This window comes from Protopterus annectens, chromosome 13.part0 (genome assembly GCF_019279795.1).
Source record: "Protopterus annectens isolate FY-2018-M chromosome 13.part0, PAN1.0, whole genome shotgun sequence".
Lineage (NCBI taxonomy): Eukaryota > Metazoa > Chordata > Ceratodontiformes > Protopteridae > Protopterus > Protopterus annectens.
In genome coordinates, this window is record NC_056747.1 from 1,161,839,593 (window position 1) to 1,161,854,710 (window position 15,118).

A 15,118-nucleotide genomic window follows, 5' to 3' on the forward strand; every position below is an offset into this window, starting at 1 on the left:
TAGTGCCAGGTAACCCCAAGAAAGTAACCAGACACCAGTCATAACCGTTCTTCCAGAACGTGGAGGGGGATGGAGGGAGAGATTGTAAGAACAAAGGCGAGATGAACAATTCACATGGAACGTTATGGTAAGAACATAACTTCTTTACGTGAAATTGTTCGATCTCTCCGTTTGTTCTTAGGCACGGGTAGCGTTCCTAGCACCGCAACCCTGGGTGGCTCACGGAAGAACATTCCTGAGACCCGTAGAACCAAAGGAAGCCCTGTCCCTGGAGATCCTGTCCACTTTGTAGTGAGTAATAAACATATGAGGTTTGGCCCAAGTAGCCGCCGAACATATGGTATCCAATGGTAAACAATCGGCGTGGGCCAGAGAAGTGGAAACAGCCCTGGTAGAATGAGCTTTAGGTTTGAATGGAAGAGACTGCTTGGAGGATGAATAGACAAAATTTATACAGTCTGACAGCCACTTAGCGTGCATTTTGTCACTGCCAGTCCTTATTTTCCGCAAAGGAAACAAAAAGTTGATCTGATCTCCTACATTCCCTGGTTCTGTCCAGATAAAATCTCAACTTTCTGTGGACGTCCAATTTGTGTAACATCTATTCCAATTTATTAGAATGGCTCCTGAAAAAAGTGGGAAGCTCACTGGATTGATTAATATGAAATATTGAACATACTTTCGGCAGAAAGGATGGATTAGTACGCAAGGTGACCCTGTCTGGGTTAAAGACTATATACGGGGGTCTAATCGACAATGCCTGTAGTTCCAAGATTCTGTGAGCTGAAGTGATTGCCACCAGAAACAGGGTTTTCCAGGATAGATACTTAAGTGGGCACGTCGAAGCTGGCTCGAAGGGTTCCAACATAAATTGAGACAGCATTAGATTCAAATTCCAGGGAAATACCGGGTTTCATATGGGTGGCCTGAGATGGAATGTACCCTTCATAAATGCTCTACAAAGTCTGTGGGACATAACTGTAGCTCCCCCTTCACCCACATGGCAGCTAGTTGAACTCTTATCGTGGACGTCGAGGACCCTTGATGAAAGAGTGTGGAGAGAAATTCTAAAATTTTGTGAATAGGGGCCACTAAAGGTTCTATACCCTGTCTGGAGGCCCAACACGCAAAACGTTTCCACTTGCTCCTATACAGCTTTCTTGTGGAAGCTTTGTGGGAAGAAACTAAAATGTGCTGCACTGCCGGGGATAAAAGGTCTGACCTGGCTAGGTTGGGAAGTGGAGCAGCCAAGCTGTCAGTTTGAGGGACTGAAGAGATGGGTGAGGAACTCCTGATGAGTGGGTCAGCAGGTCTGGCACTGGGTCCAGAGTCCAAGGTTCCTCCATCTGGTGGGCTTGAAGAAAGGGAAACCAGATCTGTCGAGGCCAAAATGGTGCTATCAAGATGATCGTCCTTCCCAGACCTTTGGCTTTCTGTAGAAATTTGGAAATTAATGGAATAGGAGGGAAGGTATAGAAGAGACCCGGGGGCCAATCATGTACCAGTGCATCCCTGGGGGCACCCCCTGGAGGGGGAAGTAGGGCGAAGTAGCTTCTGCATTTGGCATTCAAGGGGGAAGCAAAGAGATCGCAGCAAGGCTGGCCCCATCTGCGGAAGATCTCCTCCGCAACTTGATTCTTGAGGGACCACTCATGAGGTAACAGGATGGCTCTGCTCAACCTGTCCGCTATGACATTGGATGTTCCCGAGATGTGCATTGCTATTAGAAAGCGTCTGGTGGACACAGCCCACTGCCAGATTCTCAGGGCCTCTCTGCATAAGGGGTAAGACCTGGTTCCTCCCTGTTTGTTTATGTACCAGACTACTGACATATTGTCCGTCTGAATTGCCACTGTTCCCAGAGGTAAGGAGTCGTGAAAGTGTTGCAATGCCAGGAACACTGCTCTCAGCTCCAGGACATTGATGTGCAGGTTGTCCTCTATTTTCGACCACTCTCCTTGGACTGTTCTCCCCTGAAAAAGTCCCCCCCAACCTATCAGGGAAACACCCATGGTTGTTGTGGCTACGGGGGCAGGGAGTGCAAACTGACGCCCCATCGTCAGTTCCTGATTGCTTATCCACCAACGGAGGTCCCGCTTGCAAGTTTCCGTGATTAAGATTCTGTGTGACAACGGTAACCATTGGAACGACCACTGAGCAAAGAGGAGCCACTGGAGGATCCTCATGTGCATTCTCCCTAAGGGAACTGAAATAAGGGTAGCTGCCATCATGCCCAATACTTTCAAGACTTGTACCGCGGGAACTTTTTTGTTTTGAAGAAGAATAGAGACCTGATCCCTCGGGGCTGACACTCTTGCCTGAGGAAGTCTTATCCGTGCTATGGAAGTATCTAACTCCACCCCTATGAATAAGATATGCTGTGAGGGTGACAAGGAAGATTTTTCGAAGTTCACTGTTATTCCTAAGCTGGAACAGACGTTGATTGTATAGTCTCTGGCTTGCACTAGGTGATGCTTGGTGGTGGCGGTAAGGAGCCAGTCATCCAGATACAGAAACACTCTGAATCCCCATCGTCTCAGGTGAGACGCCACTACTGCCATGCACTTGGTGAACACCCTGGGGGCTGAGGTGAGGCCAAAGGGCAGAGCTCGAAACTGAAAATGACTGGCTCCCAGCTGGAAGCGCAGGTGATCTCTGGATGGCCTGGCCATTTTTATGTGGTAGTACGCATCCTTGAGATCTATAGAGCACATCCAATCGTTTGTTTGAAGAAACGGAAGAATCGATTGTAGTGTGACCATCCAGAATTTTTCCTTCTTCACGAAGGTGTTGAGTCTGCTGAGGTCCAGTATTGGCCTCCAGTCCCCTGTTTTCTTTGGAACTAAAAAGAACCTTGAGTAAGTTCCGGATCCTATTTGGTCCGACGGGACTGGCTGGATGACTCTTTTTTCTAACAGCCTTTGTACTTCTATGACTGCTTGATCCCACAGAGCGGGTGGAACATCTGGGAATCTTTTTTGGGTGGGTGGTTTGTTTAGAAAGGGAATATCGTATCCTCTGGTTATTATGCTTTTTACCCAGGAATCTGATGTGAGATTTAGCCAGGCCTCTGGGTATAAAGCCAAGCAACCCCCGACTGCCTCCAGAACAGGACAGCCGGGCCTCCACTCAGGAGTGCTGGAAGGGCTTCCCAGGGACGGTATCCCTGTTGCCCTGGTTTTGCAGACCCCCTCTGCCGCCTGGGCGGCGTCTTCCATTTCTTCCCACTCCTCTGCCTCTGGAGGGGGTATCGCTAGGTGCAGACTGGAAAGATCCCTGAGTCTTCCGGAACCACATTTTTCCGCCTCGTTGCCCTTTGGGGTACGGTCTAGAGGGGGCGGAAAAACAGACCCCTACGGCAGACAGGGTCTTTCCCTCTTGCTCGCACCTAGTGAGTGTCTCCTTCACTTTGAGCCCAAACAAGGAGGCACCATCAAAGGGGGCATTAGTAAAGGAAGACTTAAAGGCTTCCGCAAAGGAGCACAGGCGCATCCAGGATGGTCTCCACAGAGCAATCGCTGAGGCTGCCGCCCTACTCGAACCTTCGGCCGCATATGATATGAGCCTCATGGACAAGTTAACTATTGAAGTAAGGGTGTTAAGCTGTGCTGTCACCTTGTCTGAGACAGCAGCATCTGTGGTACCCTGGAGAGTATCTCCCAACTCCTTAATGAGATCTCTCTGAAGGTGCGTAAAATGGGTAAGGTAGTTCAGCGATCGCATGGCAAAAGTCGCTGAACTAAACACGCGCTTCCCATACCTGTCCATAGTCCTAGAATCTCTGTTAGGAGGATGAATAGAGGAAGATGCTTCAGACATTTCCTTCTTGGTGGCTGCCACCACCACCATAGCATCGACAGGTACTCCCTTGGTAAGGTAAGCTTTATCTTGGGGGGCAGTAATATATTTATTTGGTCTCCGAGGGACTGGTTCTACGGTATAAGGGGCCCTCCCACGCCCTTTGAGCTATTAAATCCATTAACTCGTCGAAAGGCGGAGTCACCCAAGAAGTGGAAGGTTGAGCCCCAAATACCTTCAGCAACACCAACTCGTCCTCAGTGGGGGCAAGTGTCTGCCAGCTACCCCTCTGTTTTAAAATTTCTAAGATGTCAGCGAATGAGACATCCTCGGGGGAGGACTGTGGGGACCCCTCTGACTCATCCAGGTCGGTGTCCGATGTCAATGATTCCTGTGGGGAATCAATGTGCCTCCTCTTGCACAATCTCTTCCTCGGAATTTCATCAGAGGGGGCATCTGGTGAAGCTTCCGAGGAACAGGGTTCACCCTCTGGGGCTGGCTGAGGCACTGGGTCTCTACGCTTGGTGGGGATCGAGGGCGCAGAAGCAGAACACAATCCCTTCGGGGAAGGAGAAGTGGACTCTGATGATGTGAGTGTCTGACCAGACAAGACCTTCCTCATGGTGTCGAAGGCACCGGGGCCCCGGGCAGAGGACTCCACCAGATCAGAAGAACACGGTAGCTTTCCTAGTACCGGAGCCACGGGCTCCGATCCAGAGGACGGAGCCAAGCTAATCTGCGCCGAGACCCCGAGGGGAAGAGTCGGCACTGAAAGCTCAGTTCAACTCTCCACCCCAGAACCAAGGAGAGACCGTCGGCTCAGAGACTCCTCGACGGGCTCCGAGGGTGTTGAGGTCAGTGGTGCCGACAGCACTAAGGAAGGCTTCGGCACCGGGGGATCAACAAATATCAGATCCTCGACTCCCGGCTCCGAAGACTCGATGGGTCTCGAAGGAGGATCTATGGATGGATCAGGGAGGGCTTCAAGTTTCGAAACTAACTGGGATGAAACCGCAATGAGTTTGGACAGAGCCGTGTTCTCTATAAGCTTTTGTACCACTCGATCCACATTGGTGTCCGACATCACCCTGGAGGAACGGGTTGAAGGGGCCGAAGAGGTCACAGAGTGAAGGATCGAAGATGGAGGCACCTCTGACACTGGCTCCAAGACCTGGGCCTCGATTCGAGACAACCGTTCGATGCTCGGTTCCAAGGTCTGTGGAGCCGGCGACCGAATCTTAATCGAGGTGCTCAGAGCCGAAGACTTGGGCTCCGATACCTTCAAAGACTTCGATGCCTGGTCGGCCTTCTCTAAGGCCTCTTGAAAATCGGGCTTTAGAAGGCCCCTCTCAATAAGCTTCCTGCGTCTCTCCATCATAACCCTCCCACTAAAGGAGTGACAGATGGAACAGTCTTCCTGAAGGTGGAGAGGGTCAAGACAGTAGACGCAGGAGGTATGATTGTCCGTAATGGACATCTTCTGTCCACACTGACAGCGCCTGAATCCTGACTTAGCTTTGTTAGACATAACTACAAGCTAACCCTAAATATAATAACACTACTGTAGAAAAAACACACAGCAAACCACACTAAACTATAGGCGTAAATATAACAGCAATATTAGGATAGTAATAATTCCGCCAGAGCCCTGACAGAAACAACTGGCCTAATGCCTAGGAGCAGCCGCTCTTACAACTATGACTACTAATATTAAAGAGGATATATCTAATTAACACACACACACACACACACACACACACACACACACACACACACACACACACACACACACACACACACACACACAACTCTTTTAAACTAACTATTAATAAAAAACTATTTTTAAAACGTGAAAAAATAAAGTTTTACTGGCCCGAGCTCTCTCGTCGACGCAACTTGTTGCAGCGGCAAACTAGATCTGAGGGATAGCAGCAGGGGATCATGGGATAGGAACTGGGCCTCGAGCTTCTCTTAGATGCAGAGCTTGCGATGTGGCCGACTCGGAGCCGAGGGTCGGCTCCGAACCCGTGCATAAGAACAAACGGTGAGATCGAACAATTTCACATCAAAGGTTGCGTGGTAAGTTATCACATATTAATTACAATGAGTTTTCAGATCTGGTGTGCAATTATATAATCTACAGAACTATGCATGTATATGAAGGTGCTTCATGTTTTTCTACTACACTGGATAAACTTTAATATGACTATAGGTTCACAGATAGGCACTAGGCTATTGGCCCAAGGGCCTAAGTAAGCCTAGCCAACAAGGTTCCCTGGCTTACGATACCTGAGAAAGGTAATTTCCTGTGCTCCTGTTCGAGCAGAGCCACAGAAGTGACCCCCGGAGCGTATTTCCTATTTCCCATCCACTCATCAAGATTTTTCTTGAAGAGTGCTAATGAGGAACTTTGACTGACATAGATGGGTAGCTTGTTCCAGAGTACAGGAAGTCTCTGGGATACGAACCTATCCCTCCAGCATGTCCTGTTTATTGTGATGACAAGGTTTAGATCCCTAGAGCGTGTAGCTCAGAGGGATTGGGATTTCTTTAGGTGTAGCATGTCCAACAGCTCTGGGTTTAACATAGCTTTATATGTTAGGCAGAGATCTCCTTGGAGTAGGTGATATGCTACAGAGTAAATCTAGAGTTTTTTGAGACGGTCAGTGTAGGGCATCTGTTTGAGGCCAATAATTCTCTTTGTGAGGTACTTCTGTGGCCTTTCCAGCTGCTGCAGATGTCTTGTGAGGTACATTCCAAAAGGGGCGTTGTACTCTATAATGGGTCTAATGAGTGCCGAGCAGAGTAGAACAATGACCTCTATAAAAGGCCAGACAACCCGAGCTAGTAGCAAACTTGGGCACTGGAAGAGATGATCGGGGGAGAGTTAGTGGTAGCCGTTAGCTCGTTCATTCTGGTGGGCAGTAGGCAGTTAGACCTTTTGCTAAGCATCTGCAAAAGGAGTTTATGGGTGTACTTAGCATATGAATCAAAGTGAAGGTGTGTGGCACAGTAAATCTGGAAGGATTTAGATATTTTTAAATGCATGTATGTGCTACTCCCTTTCCGGAAGCAGTGAATCATGGTGTTACAAACTAGAAAAGGGAGAGGCTAAAGTTGTTATGGGGCACCTCACAAGAATGACAGCCCTCTCCTGATTCCCAACTCTCATTTACTGGGGAATTAATGGGTTTGTAAGCTCTAACCTAGGTCGCAGAATGAACTGGTTGTAAGGCTGCTGTTATATTTTTGGGAATGAACTGATCTGTTCTTGGTAAACAAGAATGAGTGGGTCATGGGGGGAAATTACTTTAAAAAGCTAGCCCCAAAGTTAGAATTCAGAGCAACAGACTTGCTGTGGAATAATTAGACTTCAACTTGTTTGAACCGCACTACAAAAACAATTACTCTTTTATTATTATTTACACATTTAAATGCATTATCTATATTTAGACAAATACACACACACACACACACACACACACACACACACACACACACACACACACACACACACACACAACTGCGGTACAGCACTGGCCTATATGAAGACATTTTTCCGACTCAACAAAGGAGCACTGTCAAGATAAGTGACCTGCCTAGTATCCACTGGTACCTATAACTACCTGCTCTAGTGCGCTCACTGATAACAATCACATATATGCATCCTAATAACAAATTCTGTTTATTCAGATAACATGTGACTTGTGCACATAACTTTACTAATGAAAACTGCTTTGCAGCATGGTGCATTTAACAGTAGAATCTAGCAATCAAGTTTGCCTTTTACAAGCACGTTTAAATAACTGTTTCTGTAATGGTTAGTGGTTTGCAGCAAGTCATGACTGTGTAATAGTAACACAGTTACCTCAAGCAAGTGCCTGAAGTCTGCTAGGAGGTGCTGTGGACAAAACAACAGCTTCTCAATTAAGTTTTATACAGTGAGCTAATAACTTTTATTTGTGACTCACTGAAAATTTTGATATTTCTGACTGCTTGCACAAGCTTGGTATGAGAATATTCAATGAGTAATTTAGTTCAGAACCTGAAAAATAGGACATTTCAAAGATACAAAGGCGTATCGCCTACCATAAGGTGCTGCCCTCAATGGACTTGCTACAGCATACTAGAGTACCTTACGATTCTATGTTAGTGTACTGTATTAAACAGCAGGCTTCTACAAGGTTCAAAGGTGAATACTTGGTTAACTGCCCTAAATGGCCATTTTAAGCCTAGCAATAACCTAAGGTTAGAATCTAGCCCTGTACCTTCTGACTAAGAGGTGAAGACTGTATACATACCATTATACCAAATCAATTCCCTGCAGGTCACTATAATCTCCCTGATAATTCACTTCCTATTTAACTCCACCAATTTCAAAGGACTGCAAAGTGGAAGTCTTACTATTTCTTGCCTGTCAGTGATTTTTTTTTACTGGATTACTGTTAAATGCTTTTGCTCCAGTCTTTGCTTAATAATTAGTACAGAAAGCTTGCTCATGCATAAATATTCCCTCCTGTATATGAGAACATAAAGACTGTACTAACAAAGATTAGTTATTTCATTGCAAATATGACACCCATGCACTGGCCCAGTAATCAAGGAGCCTCAATCCTCACCACTAGCACCAGTGAGGGGCATCCACATTGGGAAGGATAACAGATACACACACACAGTAAAGTACAATTTCCCTTAAGAGCACACAGAGATCATAGTCAGTCTGGGGATGGTTTCTCCCTTTCTCTCCACATCCCCAATAAGACTCCCCACTAGCACAGCTACAGGGTCCAGATCTCAGCCTAGTGGTCAAGCTAAAACCTCCAGCATCCTCTCTGTCCAACCAGTGCTATGTGTCCCTGCCCAAGTAGCTGACACACACACAAACTTTAAGACATGAGTTATATACAAACACACAGACAACTCTTGGGGAAGGCTGGCACAGGTTCTCCAGCTATGCCCCTTCCTGCCAGGCTATAGGGTAGTAATCACCGCCACCAACCACAAATATCAGCTATTAATAAGGCCCTTACCAAAGGGTGCCCAATTATTACTGTGCAATATTATTATCTAAATGGTAAGTGTGACTGAGCAGCAAGACTATTGGAGTGGCTTTGTACAGTATCACTATATACATGCAATGTACTCTAGAGCTTAAATTATCTCTATACAAAACAACCACAGTTGAAAGGTTTAAAAATATTTAATAATAAGTAATAAAAACCAAGACAATACTTCTTACTACACAGTGCTAGTCAAGAGTTCAGAGATCACAGGAAAATGCTTAAAATAATACAGTAGAATAGTTCTGACACAAATACAGAAAAACAGCTAGCCTAAACTTACTATTTTCTATCTATATCTAACAGCAATCATAGTTCTAAATAAACATACATATAGAGCAAAGCAGAGTACTGGTGAGTTGTTGTCAGCTTTAGACAAAATCCAAAATGCTCTTTCTCTGTCTCTTAGAAAGTTCTTTAAATTGATATTACATCCTGCTGACTCATTTTAGATTACATCATTCTTAACAATTCTCTGGTTTCCCGGGTTAACAGAAACTCTACATTTACATTTCGTAGTAAGCTTCCACCTGGTCAGGAAACTAGAGCAATTACAGACATTATATATGTAAAACCTAGCAATTAACTCTGGTCTCAAAACAATAGAAAGAATCTGCTGGGTCAGGAGCTACGGCTCCGAGCCCTGAGATCAAACAGTCATACAAGGCTTGACTTATCAGATTTCTTCCAGCAGAGTGCACTGTTACATTTTTGATGTTCAAAATTTAACACCATTTTCTTCCATTTAAGAGAACAAGCCTGTGGCTTATATTAATATTTACAAATGACAGAATTATCTACAAAATTCTAACTAGCTAGGCTGGCAGCATTCACATATCTTCACAGCAAAAAGGGTACAAAACCAAAACTTGGTCAAGTTCTGGAAATGTTCTTTTATCAGAGCAGGAAGACAAAACACATTTCAAACCTGCACCATTACCTCTGAAACTACTGCAACCTACATTCTGAGGTCTTATTTCACCATCAGCTCTCATCCACTTACTACTGTTAATTCTTGGAGCATCTTAAGTTTGTATGTAGTTACTTCCACTCTTCCTCTAACTAATCCACCTCCTTCCTTCTAATAACACTCACCTACTACCCCTTATCTCTCTCAAACCTACCAATGTATCCAATTTTTAATTCTTCCCCTTCTCCCTCCTTGTACACATATACCATAGCTATACATATATGATATGTATTTGTTAAACATTTTTTGTCTTATCTCGTTAACTGCATCATTTTTGTTATTCAGCTGCTGTACTACTAGAAACTATGTTTCATAACTATGTGATTGCATTAGTTGGACTGTGGCTGAAAGTGTCTCCTCAAGGATCAATCCACTTCTCCAATCAAAACATTTAAATAAAACAAAAATAAAAACAGGAAATAAATGACTCAAATTGCTGTTATCTATCAAGACATAATAAGTCAATTTAAAAACATAGTTATGTAGACAAATATTTTTTGAGCATTTTGCCAGCTCTGCCTGCTGACTATCATAATATCTGTCAGTCAGCTAGTCTATTCATCTTCCGTAAACCACAGTGAGAGTCAACTAAGAAGAGCTGTCCTTTAGGCAGCTATCAGGTTGTTCAGTTTTCTTTATGCAGCCCTAAATCCACAGTGCATATCCAATAACATCCCTTGGGTTCAGGGTAAAATGAGTGTCAATTAGGGCAAGTCAGTTACTACCATGAAAGATGTAACATCTCAGGACAGCCTTGCTCCCTTGAAGCCAGCATTCCCATGGGGGTCTCTGTTCTCCAAATATACGGACATGCAGAGCGTACAATAACTAGAAGCTTTATTAACTCAGAACTCACACAGCTTTCAGGTATAAACCCTTCTTCTAGTTATTGTATGCTCTGCGTGTCCATATATTTGGAGGGTTTTTTTGTTTTGTTTATTGTTCTCCAAAGACAGTTTACCATAGTGCTGGTCCATTTGTTTGACATTTTAGTCTTTGTTCTCCACCAGCCTTCATCCACAAAAATGCATGCTCTTGAAACTTGATCCCACCCTCCTTGAAGAGATTTAATACTCCAAGTCTGACATAAAATGCAGCCACAAGGTGGGGTGGTGGTGGTGGTGCTATAGGTTTTACCTAATGATGGTTAAAACCAGATCATCTCATCCTAAAAATGGTTCTCAATACCTTCCCCAAGTACTGCACAGCCAAAAGCCAGCCACAAGAACTGTTAAACAATATGTTGCCACTTGCTAATAAGTAGACTATCTGTGCACTAACCAAGACTTTGTCAAATACTGTCCATAATCCAACCTGATTAGTCTGAATGTTTTATAAGCAGTAAACTCAAGAGTAACATTGGGTTGTTGTATTATCCACCCGACTACTTCAGAATGCCTAAAATATGTCCTTTTGGGCATCATCCCACACATAAAACGTAATCAGTGATTATTAAGGGCAGACTATGATCTGCGCTAGGACACCACAGTCAGCAGAATGAAACCAAAACCACTAAAGCCACAAGTAATGAAATAAATATACTGACCGTATTTAAACAAAGAGCCAACACTGCTAAAATCAGGAGGAATTTCCTTAAAAATACTAACTCCATGGTCCCCCACCTACAGAAAAGGACAAAGGCCACCAAAGCGGAGAATTACTCCTGTTCCCTAAATGCAGCACTCCACTGTTCAAAACAGTACAAGTAAACTACAACTATATTATGAATAACACAGCAAGCAGTCAAATTCCCAGTTCCTTCACACCAAAACCTTGTAAAGCAGGTCAGGATGAATTGCATGCAGTGAAAAAAAATGCATTCTCCAAAAATTACACTGAAAACAGCATCAGCCACTGTTTACAGTCCTACAAAAATAATTTTTTTGTCCACAGTTTTGACAAAATTGCATGATCTTTGGGTCTGGTAAACTGTCTGCAAAGCACATTTTATATAATAGTAGTTGACAAACACTATTCACTACCATATCCAGTAACAACTGGGGTTATTCAAGGAATAGTTCTGGAATCCATGCTGTTTCCACTCATAATACAGGCTCTTTAAACTGTAAGACTTTGTGATATCAATACACAACACTATGCTGATGATGGCCATGTGATCATTAGATCACTTCATGAAGGTAATTAGTGCCACACTGAAATCCTACTTACTACAGCTTTGTTGGTGGCTAACACATCTGTATCTTAGGCTAACCAGTCAAAAGTAATACTTTACAAAGCAAAGAATTATATTAGCAAAACTGCTCATAAGTGGAGTATTAACGCAGCAGATAAGAGATAAACTGAGTCACTTCATCTGCATGAATAAGTGAGGGTATAGCTGGATTCTGCACTGACATTTATTTACCCTCAGGGTGTTCACCAAATGTATGGCTATGGTGGTAGTTTAAAACCAAGAAAAAATAAAAACAAAAGCAAACTTTAAAATCAGAAAATGCAGCACGGCACTTGGTGGTCGAACAGAACATGCCTCTGGTAATGCAAAATAAATGTTATTCACAAAGAATAAGCTCTTTTGTTTTGAAAAAGAAAATACTTATTCTTTGTGAATAACATTTATTTTATTTTTATTTTTTATTTTACTTTTGTTGACCGGGATAGTCCGACTGGATGCATGTCCATTTTCAGCGGAGGCCCGGGGAGAAAAGCTCCAAGGGTAAGCAGATACAGCATTACATAATACCAGCATTACATATTACAAACAGACTATTTACAGAGATTACATAAGTAAGCAAGTTAAACAAGGTCCACAGGTTACAGTTAATCCTGAGCACAAGTCAGGATTAAATTAAATTACACAGTAAACTGGTTAAGAGATTTTTACACATTCTAGAGAGAGTTAGCCAGGCTTGATACACTGACATAACCAGTTAAGTGACAAATGTTGTTTGAGTCTAGTTTTAAATTGACCTAAGGTGGAAAGTAAGGTAATATCAGCTGGAAGAGAGTTCCAGGATCTACTTACAGAGTTTGCAAAGAGAGAATCACCGGCTGTGTTATTAATTTTGCTAGTCTGAATTAGTAGTTTGTTAGAGGATCGAAGCGGTCTAGGATTTTTATAGGGGGTGATAATATTTTTAAGTGCAGGAGTATTGTCCTGCTTATAGAGGATTTTATAGGCCATAATCAATTGGTTATACTGGATTAGGCTGGGTAGTTCAAGCCACCCAAGCTGATTTAGATTGATGCAATGATGTGTCCTAAAAGGCAGCCCAGTGGCAAACCTGGCAATGTGGTTGTAGCAAATTGAGAGTTTGTTAGGGACAGTCTTGTTTAAATTCGAGAGTAGAGGGGATGCATACAGAAGGTTTGAAAGAAGGTGAGAGAGAGCTATGGCAATTTTAGCTGGAGGGGTTAGGAAGGCTTTTATTCTGTAAAGTGACCCTAGTTTTTTATTGATGGTTTTGATAGTTTGGTTAACATGTAGGTCAAATTTTAGATTGTCTATGATGACACCTAATAGTTTTGTAGATGGGTCAGGGGAAATTATTGTGCCATCATTTGATTTTATGGTAAAGGTGAGAGCGGTAGACCTATGTGTTGGTGAAAAAACAGCATTTTAGTTTTTTTGGGATTTAGGATCAGACGATGTTCAGAAAGCCAGTTTTCTATTGTATTAAAGGTGGTCTGGGTAGCTGACCATAACTCTACTGGAGATGTGGATGAGCAAATCAGAGTAGAGTCATCAGCATATTGGATACAGCTGACTTTTGGGATGACAGTATAAAGGTCGTTAATGAAGATGGAGAACAGCAAGGGCCCTAGTATAGAGCCTTGTGGTACTCCAAGGGTGTTAGGTAGAAGGTTATAGAGTTTGTTCTGCCAGAGGACAGCCTGCTTTCGACCATTCAGGTAGGATTGAAACCATTGGAGGGCTCCAGTATCTAATCAGAATGTTTGCAGGGTGTGGATTAAAAGTTGGTGATCAACCATATCGAATGCCTTGGAAAGATCCAAAAAGAGGGCTGAGGATATATAATTATTGTTGCGATTATGGTTTATGGTGATAGTAAAGGCTAGGAGGGCTGAAGTAGTTTTGTGATGAGGACGGAAGCCATGCTGAGTGCCTGCCATAAGGCGATTTTGGATTAGGTGGTGCATGAGTTGTCTATGAATACATTTTTCCATAATCTTTGCAAGTGGAAAGAGTATAGCTATTGGCCTATAATTGGAGAATTCAGTAGAGCTGCCTCCTTTGTGAAGTGGAATTACATAGGATATTTTCCAGATGGTGGGAATTTTAGCTTCTACTATGGTTCGATTGATTAGTATTGAGATGGGGTAAGCAATAGCATCAGCTGATTTTTGTAGGTACTCGGCAGGGAGTTGATCAGCAGAAAGTGTAGTGGGTTTTAATTTTTTGATCAAGGTACGGATAAGTGGCGACTGGTTGGAAGATGAACGTGAGTAGGTTTCTAGGGGTGCTACTTTCAGGACCAGGGGAGCTAGGAGGTAGTTGGCTAGCTAGGGCTTGAATTGTCTCAGTAAAGAATTGGTTAAAACTATCAGAAACATCTTCAGGGGTTTTATCAATAGTAGCAGCAGGGATTGGGGTTGAAGTTTATCCAGGATGTAGTAGATTATTTAAACCTGCCCAAAACTTCTGAGGGTTATTTTGATTTACTGTCTGTAAATTACAGTAGTATTGTTTTTTGTCTTGTAAAATTGATTTTTTGGTTTCGTTCCTGGATTGCCTGTATTTAATGTGATCCTGAGGGTCTTTAGAAGAACGCCATAAACCCCATGCTTTGTTTCTAAGGGTAATTTTGAGTTTAGACTCTATAGAAAGCCATGGTGCAGTTTTTGCCTTGGTTCTCTTTGAACGAACAGGTGCATGCAAATCAAGGATCTGAAGGAATTTGTTGTTAAAGTATGCTACTGCTTCCTCTAAGGGGAGGTGTTTTAGAATAAACCAATTACATGAGTTTAGTTCTTGTTGGAATTTGGCAGGGTCAAAGTTTTTATTGTTTCTAACCTTTCTGAGTAAGGGTTGTTGGGAATTAATGGTTTTGTGCTTAATTACATATGTGAGAAGGTGATCGCTTAGGCCATTAAGGAGGGTACCAGAGGTGTACAGTTGGGGGTGACTATTTATGAGTACCCAGTCAAGTATATTTTCTTTTTGGTTGGGTTTACCTATCCTGGTAGGGGTGGATATGATTTGTGTAAATGCATGCAGGTTAATATGGGTGGTTGGGGATTCTGAGGAACAGGTGCCCCAGTCTATGTTAAAGTCTCCAAGTAGTAGGGTTTCTTGGGGGTAGTGACATGA

At 43.3% G+C, this 15,118-nt stretch overlaps 1 protein-coding gene across 6 annotated transcripts in view; it reads right to left on the bottom strand.

Moving 5' to 3' along the window:
* The window catches only part of HDAC5 (histone deacetylase 5), a 2,571,411-nt gene that overhangs the window by 306,684 nt on the left and 2,249,609 nt on the right, over positions 1–15,118 (bottom strand). The window lies entirely within an intron of this gene.